The 10,676-nt window shown below is 37.5% G+C and overlaps 1 protein-coding gene across 1 annotated transcript in view; it reads left to right on the top strand.

Moving 5' to 3' along the window:
* Nucleotides 1-509: 509 nt before the first annotated feature.
* Nucleotides 510-10,676, top strand: part of LOC106084073 (protein 4.1 homolog) — a 75,190-nt gene continuing 65,023 nt past the window's right edge. The window contains exon 1 of the mRNA XM_059369753.1: nt 510-657. The gene's annotated coding sequence lies outside the window, so the exon portion shown is untranslated. The remainder of the gene's footprint in view (nt 658-10,676) is intronic.

Below are 10,676 nucleotides of genomic sequence, written 5' to 3'. Positions count from 1 at the left end.
GTCGTCATCGTCGTCCATGGAGCAGTAGCAGCAGTAGCAGCAGCAGCAGTAGCAGCACATGCGAATGGCTCCTGCTGGGCATACAGCCCACACAGTCTGTAGCAAACTTTATGCAAGCAGTGTGGCAGAGTAGCTCAGTAAGATATGAAGTACAAACGACCCAAAGATATTCAAAGATACAGAACACGAGTTGTGTGGCGTAGTAACTCAATTCATAAATAAATTCAAGATTTTTTGAATGGCATCGGTAGATGGTTGTTGTTGTTATTTGTATTTTTTTTGCAAATTTATTAAGGTTTCCCATTCAAAAAATTATGTGTGCGATGGCATCATTTTCCTTTCATTTTATTACAACATCAGGGCGTCACCCCAACCTCTTGAGACTGGGGCATGATGACGAAATCTTGTTGCGATTATTTCAATAAGAATTTGTTCTAGGAATTTTCATGTTGAGAAAAAAAATGAGTGAATAAGATTTTAATTTTTTTTTGTCTTCTTTCTATTTGCAGCATTATCTGAACCCATAAAAAGGAAACTGAACCACTGGGTGAATTTTTCCCCCCATCGACGACTACCCTCCTCTAATCACATGTGTCCAATTGTATGAAATTGCGGCGCCATTAAAAACACATCTCAAAAATAAAGACATCACATCATGTAAGTAGGCAACATTATTTCAAAATAAAAATTAACAAACAATGAAAACAATTTTAAAAGCTAAAACAAACAGTTTCCGAAGGGGTTCACTGGGAAATTAACTGCATATTGTTTAAATACTACAATGGATAAATAAATAAAAATTAGGAAAAATTGAGAATATACCGATTTCCAAACAAAGAACAAAGTATCACAGTTTCACAATTTCAACACAAACAACAAAAAACTAAACAAAAAATTTGGAGTAAAATTTTAAGAAATGTTAAGAATCAAATTTTAAAAAATTTCTGGAGTTTTTCTCTACCTGTTCTCACACGGAATTTTTTTTACTCGTTTTTTTCGCTTTTCTCCCACTGTGTGTCGTTTTCCACTTGGTCACTCCATCGGAGTTTTGGTTCCCCTGGTTCTTTCCCTTTTGGGTATTCTATTGGGTTGCCCAAAAAGTAATTGCGGATTTTTCATATAGTCGGCGTTGACAAATTTTTTCACAGCTTGTGACTCTGTAATTGCATTCTTTCTTCTGTCAGTTATCAGCTGTTACTTTTAGCTTGGTTTAGAAAAAAAGGGGGAAAAATAATTTATTGGATTAAAATTCATTCTAAGTTTTATTAAAAATGCATTTATTTTCTTTTAAAAAATCCGCAATTACTTTTTGGGCAACCCGATATTACGGTTCCCTTTAAATGACTTCTTTGCTGGAGCTTCATCCTCCATTCTGACAACATGACCTAGCCAAAGCAACTGTTGTATTTTGATGCGTTTAACTATGCTGTCGTCGCACAGTGGGATAGGGAAAAAAAGTAATGGAAATAAGTCTTCCATTTTGGAACGGATAGAGATATCTTACAAGGTTATAGCTGAGGTGTTATCCAGTTTATATGCAAAATTTCAGGAAGGCCTTGGGGCCCATTGTAGTGCCTTCAAGGTTAGTTACCTCGGACCTACAGAATTTTGTTCGGGCTGCTAAAAGCGCATATAAACTGGAGAACATCTCAGATATAACCATGTAAAATTTCCCGAAGATATCTCTATCCGTTCCCAAATGGCAGACTTATTTCCATTTATTTTTTTTTTCCCCATCCCACTGTGCGTCGTCATACAGCTCATACAACTCGTGATTCATACGACGCCTATATAGACTGGCGTCTGCCTATATAAAACTGGTCCATATATTTTACGAAGAATCTTTCTCTCAAACACTCCAAGTACTACCTCTACATCTGCTTTCGCAAGTACCCATGCTTCCGGGCCATACAACAGTGCGGATAGTATTAGTGTCTTGTACAGTGTAGTTTTCCTGTGTCGAGAGGTGGCCTTATTACTAAACTGCTTACTTAATCCAAAGTAGCATCTGTTTGCCAGTATTATTCTTTGCTTTATCTCTTGGTTGTGCAAGGCGTTTTGGGAGTTGATACCATCTATTTCGTCTTACCTCCCTTTACTGCCAGACCCATTTTCATTGACTCTCTTTTGATTCTTTCAAAGGCTGCAGTTACTACTTCCGGTGACCGACCTATGATGTCGATGTCGTCGGCATAGGCGAGCAGTGTGCCATATCTATTCACAACTGCATATCGTAAAATCTTCTTCAGCAGGATATGAAAGAGATAACACGCGATTGGGTTCAACGTATCAACAGATGCAAACGTGCCCGCGGTGGCTATATGAACGAGATCGAGTTCCATTCATAATTGTTTTGATTAGAAGTGTGCACGTGAGTCGTGAGTTGTCGTGTCATGCGTGAGTTAAGTGATTTATGAGTGAGATCCAATTCCAATCACGTGATCGTGCGTGACTGTGATTGAATTTTAATTCTTCGTGAGTGAGTGAAATCACACTCGGACTATATCTTGTTGTAGTTTACATATTGTCCGATCTCCCATAAAAGCGCCCATAAAAAGCCCACTTATTAACCGATTTCGCAAAAATTTGAGCAATGAGTTGTGTTAAACTCCTCGATGTCAATACAGAGTATCGGTCTAGATTGGGTTATATTTGGATATATAGCCGTTATATCTAACCAACCCCCAATTTAAGTTCTTTATTAACGAAATTTTTATTAACAAATTCAACTGAATTTGGCACAGTGAGCTGTGTTAGGCTCTTCGCCATCCGTGCCCTATATAGATCGGTCTTAAGCTAGATATAGCTGTCATGTATACCGATCTCCCGATTTTAGGTCTAGGGGCTATAAAAGGCGCATTTATTAGTCGATTACTCGGTTACTAGGTATATTCGAGGTAGCGGGTATCCAAAATTCGGTCCGGCTGAACTTAATGCGTTTTTACATGTTTTTATACCCTTCACCATAGGATGGGGGTATAATAATTTCGTCATTCCTCGAAATATTCGTCTAAGACCCCACAAAGTATATATATTCTTGATCGTCGTGACATTTTAAGTCGATCTAGCCATGTCCGTCCGTCTGTCCCTCTGTCGAACGCACGCTTACTTCCGATGGAGTAAAGCTAGGATCTTGAAATTTTGCACAACTGCTTCTTATTAGTATAGGTCGGTTGGGATTGTAAATGGGTCATTTCGGTCCATGTTTTCTTATAGCTGCCATATAAAACGATCTTGGATATTGATATCTTGAGCCACTAGAGGGCGCAATTCTTATCAGATTTGGTTAAAATTTTGTGTTAGGTGTTTCGTTATAATTCCCAACAACTTTTCTATGTATGGTTGAAATTGGTCTATAACCTGATACAGCTGTCATATAAACCGATTTGGGGTCTTGACTGCTGTACTAGATATGGTTCAAATCGGTCTATAACCTGATATATCTGTCATATAAACCTATCTTTTTTAAAATTTTTTGTTCTTTTTTTAAGCGTTTGTTATAAATGACTCCACTATGTGCCATTTGATAGGAAACTAACGTCATCATCATCCCTTGTAATTTGTCTATCCCAAAGACTTTACTCCATGATTTAATGACTAAGAGTCACCAGCGAATTTTCAATTATCTCTCTTGCTCGAAACAGCAACAACTTTGAATGGCGAACTTTAATTTTCATTTAGCCATAGCTGGTTGTTGTTCGTACTGCCCTAAATTGAAGCGAACAACAAATGAAGATGGCATAAATTACTCAAAAAAGCCAGACAAGTTGTCTTCCTGACAATGGCAGATATGGAGAGGGTGAGGAGGTGGAAAGCCGTTGTAGGAAGAAGTATGACAGAGCCATCAGCCAAACGGAAATAAACCAAATTACGATGTGACGCCAATGTTATGGTACTCTCTGCGAGCTCCTACAAGACAAACAGAAACAGACGAAAGACATAAACAACTCGTGTATCCTGTAATGCGAGTAAGGAGGTGGCACCAAATAAACATACATCAGGGTGTGCACAAACACACACAGACATACGCACACACATTTAATTTAGCTTTTATTGAGACGGAAGGACACTTGTTCGATTTGTGTATGGCATGAGGCATGACATGTTAGGGCTCCCTACATGATTACAAGCAGTGTATGAGCAAGAAGTGCCTTTTATTCAGTCAGTGTTATGTGATTATTTCAAAAAGCAATTTAAATCTAATTTCCGTTAGGCACTATTCCTGCTTGCTTTTTTTTCCTTTCTGCTGTTATTCATAAAAAGGACATCATAAAATTGCAAATAATAAAAAAAAACATCCCTCAATAAAGTAGTTTGATTACAGGAAATACATTGCAAATAACCAGGATACATCATCCATCCGTTCTCCTTTCCTCACAACTTAGGAAGTGAGGGAGTAAGAGAAGCTCTAACAACCAAAGTGGCGCCCAACATGTGGCGTCATTGCCTTGATTTCCTTCAGAGCTTAATATGAAATGTCTACGCAGTTTTAGTTATTGGCGTCAAAAAATTGTTTTTTTTTTGCCAAGGATACAATGGAGGCATATATATGACAAACACTTAATTAGGGGATTGTAAACAACAAGAAAAATATACGCAAGCTACACAAAATCAACAATGACCCACACAATATAAAACAAAAGGAAAATGATATATTTTCTCAAGGAAAATTAGAAATATGGTGTTTGGGTGGCATGACTTTCGCGTTGATAAACTAAAATTTTGGTATGAAACTCGAGCGCACGTGTTGGAAATTTTGAGGCCAAGGATAGAATAGGGCAAGGTGTTGGGCCAAAGGGTGACATAATTAATGTTAGAAGGAAGATTTTCGTCGAAATTTGAATTTCATAGAAGAGAATGGAAAAAACATTTTTTAGGTATAAATTTGATAAATATTCATAAATAATAGCCTTTTTTAAAAATTTAAGGCACTAATTAGTGAGTATATGGAAGTATGGGACTTGATCTACTCCCAAATACCTTTCATTTGAATTCATATTGCCTAGACCCGTAAATATGTATGTCCGATTTGTGAGCCCCAGAAACTTGGCCCTGAAAAATATATCCGCATCGTTTATTTTAACCTCATATTGCCATTGGTTAGAGGAAAGTTTATGGGATGAGGCGTACCCCAAACACTTGGCCCCAAAATTGGTTACCATATTCGTTTTCTAATCTCAAAAACCTTTCATTTGGTCGGTAAATTTGTACTGTTGGAGAAGGGGCGGTGCCCCAAAAACTTGGTCCCACATTTGGATACCAGATTCGTATTCTTCTCCCATATACCTTTGCTTGAGTCCCATATTATGATGGTCAATAAATAATTGCTGTTTGTGAAGTGTTTTTGGGAAGGGGTAGACCCCAAGAAAATTGGTCTCGAAAATGGGTATCAATTTTCATTTGAGCCCCACATTGACCTGGTCGGTAACTATATCCGATTTGGGTGTGTTTTGGGGAGTGGGGTTGTCCCCCAAACACTTAGCCCTGAAAATAAATCAGGATCGTGCTCTACTCTCAAATATCATTTATTTGAACCCCATATTGTCATTGGACTCAAAGTTGGATATCAAATTTGTTTTCTAATCTCAAATACCTTTCATTTGATCCCTTTATTGCAAAAGTCATCAAATATTTCCGCATTGTGGAGATATCCACTATCTTAAAGACCCAAATTGTCATGGTGAGCAAATGCGTCCTATTTGGAGGTTGTTATGGAGGTAGGACGTCCTCTAGACAATTGGTCCAGAATGTTGATATTAGATTCGTGGTCTACTCCAAAATACCTATCATTTGCGCCCCATATTTGCATAGTCGGCAAACATGTCCGGTTTGGGAGGTGTTTTCGGGGTGGGGCGGCCATTCAGTGACTTTCTCTGAAAATATATATCAGCTTCGTATTCTACTCTAAAGTACCTCCTATTTGAGCCCCATATTGCAATGGCCACCCAATACTTCCTATTTTGTGGTGTTATGGATTGGGTTGGCTCCATAGGAACTTTTCCGAATATTGATATCAGATTCGGGAAATACTTTCAAAGACCTTTCATTTGAGCCCCATATTCCTATGGTCGTAAATTTGTCCCCTTTGGGGAATGTTTTTGGGGAGAGACGGCCCCCCAAGCGCTTGGTCCCACATTTGGATATCATATTCGTATTCTACACTCAAAGACCTTTTATTTAAGCCCCATATTCCCATGGTCAGTGAATGAGTTCTCTTTGGGGGGAGTTTTGGGAAAGGGGTGGACCCCCAGAAACGTGGTCCCACATTTGGATATTAGATTCGTATTCTACTCGCAAATACCTTTCATTTGAGTTCCATATTACCATAGTCGGTAAATATGTCCGATTTAGGGGTGTTTTGGGCCGACAATTGGATATCAGATACGTTTTCTTATCCTAAATACCTTTCATTTGAGTCCCATATTGTTGTGATTGGTCTAAATATATATTTGGTAGGTTTTGGAGGTGGGGCGTCCCCTCTATGTGCCCCATCCGAAATTTGGATACCAAATTTTTATTTTTAGGGTACTATTTGAGAGCACAGAAAATTTCGTTTAAATCGCATTACCCATCTCCGAGATCTAGCGTTTCTGAAAATTAGGGTAAGGGGAAGGGTCCGCCCCCCTTCAGATATCAAAAAATGTAGTACCCTACCTTATTTTTTAGCCCTATCCTGTCACGGTCAATTCCTGTTTGGGGGTACAGTTACGGGCTTTCAAATATATAGCCCCAATGTGTATATCATATTAATGCTCTACTGAGGGGGAGGCCCCTCAGACACCAAGGAAGAAATTTTTACGTCAGATTTGTGCTCTACTTTAAAATACCTTTCATTTGATACCCATATTACCCAAAGCGGTGAAAGAGTCCTGTTGGGGGTTTTTGGGGGGTGGGGGACCCTCCGAACACTTTGGGCGAAATTTGTATTCCAAGTTCGTACTCTACTCTTATATACCTTTCATTTTATACCCATATTGTCCCAATCGGTAAACAAGTCCGTCCGGGTGGGTTTTGGGAAGGGGAGTTCTCCAGGTTTTTTGACAAAAAAAAAAAAATTTATACCTATTTCGAGTTTTTGAGATAAATCGGTGCACGTATCTCCGAGATCTGACGTTTTTGAAAATTGGGGTATGGGGGAGGGTCCGTTCATTTTGTTCTTTTGAGCCCCATAATGACATGATTGCTAAATATGTCCGGTTTGGGGTAGTTTTTCGGATGGTTACCATTACCTTCATGTGTGCTTATGTATCGCTTTGGCGGGTATTGAAGTTGGGCTGGTCCCCCCAAGTGCCCCACCCAAAATTTTAGTATCAAGTTTTGGTTTTAAGGTTACTATAACAAAATATCAAACCGAATAAAATTTTTCCAATTTTTTTTTTTTATGGAAAATTTAGTCAAAATCTTATATATTGAGAAAAATTTAACATAATTTTTTTTCAAAATTTTGTTTTCAAAGAAAATTCAATGTCAAAATTTTGTAAAAATTCTTCCACAGTTTTGTTTTTTACATTTTATTTCTTCAGCTGGACAATCGAACAACTAAATGAAAATACCAAAATAAAGTAGCGCAAAAACAGATGAATGAACTGGAAGCACTCCGATAAAATGTGTATACACACATTAAGAGGTTACTCTTTGGCAAACAAAGATTGCTGGGTAACAGATTTTTGGGTTGCTGATGCTAGATTTTCTTTATAAGTTAGAGATATTGGTGGTTGGTGGTTTACCTTTCTTACTGTGCTCGAAGAAAGGTGCCCTGATATGACCCAATGTTCTTCTCAAGAAGGCATGCTTCTACCATTGCACAGCGATTAGTGAGTGGTGGAAGCATGTAATCTCTTTGGGGCAAAGGACACTGATGATGGAGCGTGGAGCGATTTCAGTAGTCTGCCCATTGCATTAATCGCAACCTCATTTTGCCTAAAACTTAAAAAAAAGATTTTTTTTGCTTTCTATTCTAAATAGAACAAGTAAACGCGTGCTAAGTTCGGCCGGGCCGAATCTTATATACCCATCACCATGGATCGCATTTGTCGAGTTCTTTTCCCAGCATCTCTTCTTTAGCAAAAGAGGATGTAAGAAACGATTTGCTCTGCTATTAGAGCGATATCAAGATATGGTCCGGTTTGGACTACAATTAAATTATATGTTGGAGAACTGTGTAAAATATCAGCCAATTTGAATAAGAATTGCGTCCTTTGGGGGTTTAAGAAGTAAAATAAAGAGATCGATTTATATGGGAGCTGTATCGGGCTATAGACCGATTCAGACCATCCGTCGTACAAAATTTCATTCCAATCGGATAAGAATTGCGCACTCTAGAGGCTCAAGAAGTCAAGACCCAAGATCGGTTTATATGGCAGCTATATCAGGTTATGGACCGATTTGAACCATATTAAGCACAGTTGTTGGATATCATAACAAAACACGTCGTGCAAGATTTCATTCCAATCGGATAAGAATTGCGCACTCTAGAGGCTCAAGAAGTCAGGACCCAAGATCGGTTTATATGGCAAAACATGGACCAATATGGCCCATTTACAATACCAACCGACCTACACTAATAAAAAGTATTTGTGCAAAATTTCAAGCGGCTAGCTTTCCTCCATTGGAAGTTAGCGTGCTTACGACAGACAGTCCGACCGTCCGTCCGACCGTCCGTCCGACCGTCCGGACATGGCTAGATCGACATAAAATGTCTCGACGATCAAGAATATATATACTTTATGGGGTCTCAGACGAATATTTCGAGTAGTTACAAACAGAATAACGAAATTAGTATACCTCCATCATATGGTGGAGGGTATAAAAACAAAACGTGTATTGGTTTCAACTAGACAAATAAATCCAACAACAAAATAAGACAACCAAATAAATTAGCGCAAAAACAAAAAAAGTTTGTTCTATAAAAATTTTTTTGTAAATTTTTTTTTTTTATAGAAAATTTTGTCAACTTTTAAATTTTTTTATAAATTAGATTTTATATAAAAAAGATTTGATACAATATCTTTCTATAAAAAATTTTGTTAAAATTTTGCTTTATAAAAAATTTTAAATGTTTTTTTTTATAAAAAATTTTGTCTGTAGAAATTTTGTGGCAGAAAATTTTGTCCAAATTTTTTTTATCAAGCTTGTGACTGATATTTTTTTGTTATTTAAGTCATACCACTTCTAAAATCCCATAAATGTTTGCTTATACTGCCTTTATTTAAAGTATTACAGCAACTAGTTCGGGTCTTTGCTCGAAATCTTTTCACTTTTCGTTAAACTCTGCAAATGAAACTGAAACTGTCGCCTATACATTTAGGCATGCCCTCTCTTTGTCTGTCCGTCCATATGAAGCCTTTGCAACCAGACAATCTATTCATGGGCAGCATCATTTACAACTAAATTGCCTATGAAAAATGAAATGTTGCCATTAATGTTGTAATTTTTCTTCTGTTTTTGAAGGCTTGATTGTTGTTTTGTTTGTCCGTCCGTCCGTCCGTCCGTCCGTCTGCCTGTCTCTCAATGTGTCTCTCTTGACTGTTTGCTATCTTTAGCCGCGACAGTGTAAATTTTGAAAAGCTTTAAATTAACATTGGACATTTTAATAGACATTATCATAAACATTAATGTCACAATTAAAGGAGAGATCAGGCTGAAGAAGAAAAACACCACAACATGAAGATAAAAAAATACTAATTTTCCTTCAAGTCTAGCTGGTATGAGTCCATTAATCATGAACGGCACAGCCAAAGTTGATTCAATCATTGGCAGCATCATCTCATCATCAACTTTCAGTTGGTTTAATGGCCGTTGGTTGATACTCGCATTGCAGCATTTGCGGTTTAGAAGCCTGCATGGCCATATGGACATTTATCACAACATCTGTCACTTTTGTGGCATTATTTAATTAATACTAAAAAAATAAAAAAAAAGGATATTTTTATTTGTTTTAAGCGTTGATGTATCGAGATTGAGAGATATGATTTAATGGGATTATTTATGACTTGTGGCTTGGAGAAATGAACGGACCCAATGCATATGTATAGGTGGTGGTGGTTATTGGAGGTTGTCTTTTCTTTTAGGAAATTTTACTGAGATATTGTTTCTAAAGATAATTTTGAATTGTTTTAATATAATCAACATTTTGTTTTTAGAAAATAATTTGGCAAAATTAAAGTTTTAAAAAATTTTTGTCAACATCGTACTAAAGAAAATTTTGCGATACGTTTTGAAAGACATTGCAACATGTTTTAGAGAAAACTTACTGGACAGGGTCCGCTCCGCTGCGCCTTCTTTCACTCTCTTTTTTTATCTAAGCCCTATACTGATGTGGGCAGGACATAAGTCCTGTTTTGGGGTGCTTGTACGGCCTTTCAGATATTTCGCCCCAATGTGGATATCATTTTCGTGTTCTACTCCCAAATTCCTTTTATTTGAGCCTTATATTGTGATGTGTACGCCCATATATCAGATGTGGACGCCCATATATCAGATTCGTGCTCTAGTCTCAAATACCTTTTATTTGGGTCCCATATTGCCATTATTGGTGTATATTTCCATTTGACGGTTTTGGAGGTGGCGGGGCCCCCTAGATATCCCACCCTAAATAAGGATACCAAATTTCTGTTTTTGAGTTATTATAAACAAACCAAATTACGCTTAAATCGCCCCATCCATCTACAAGATCT

The sequence above is a fragment of the Stomoxys calcitrans genome, chromosome 5, assembly GCF_963082655.1.
Source record: "Stomoxys calcitrans chromosome 5, idStoCalc2.1, whole genome shotgun sequence".
Taxonomy (NCBI): Eukaryota; Metazoa; Arthropoda; class Insecta; order Diptera; family Muscidae; genus Stomoxys; species Stomoxys calcitrans.
The sequence above is the reverse complement of the archived record's forward strand: the minus strand, read 5'-3'. Positions and strand labels throughout refer to the sequence as shown.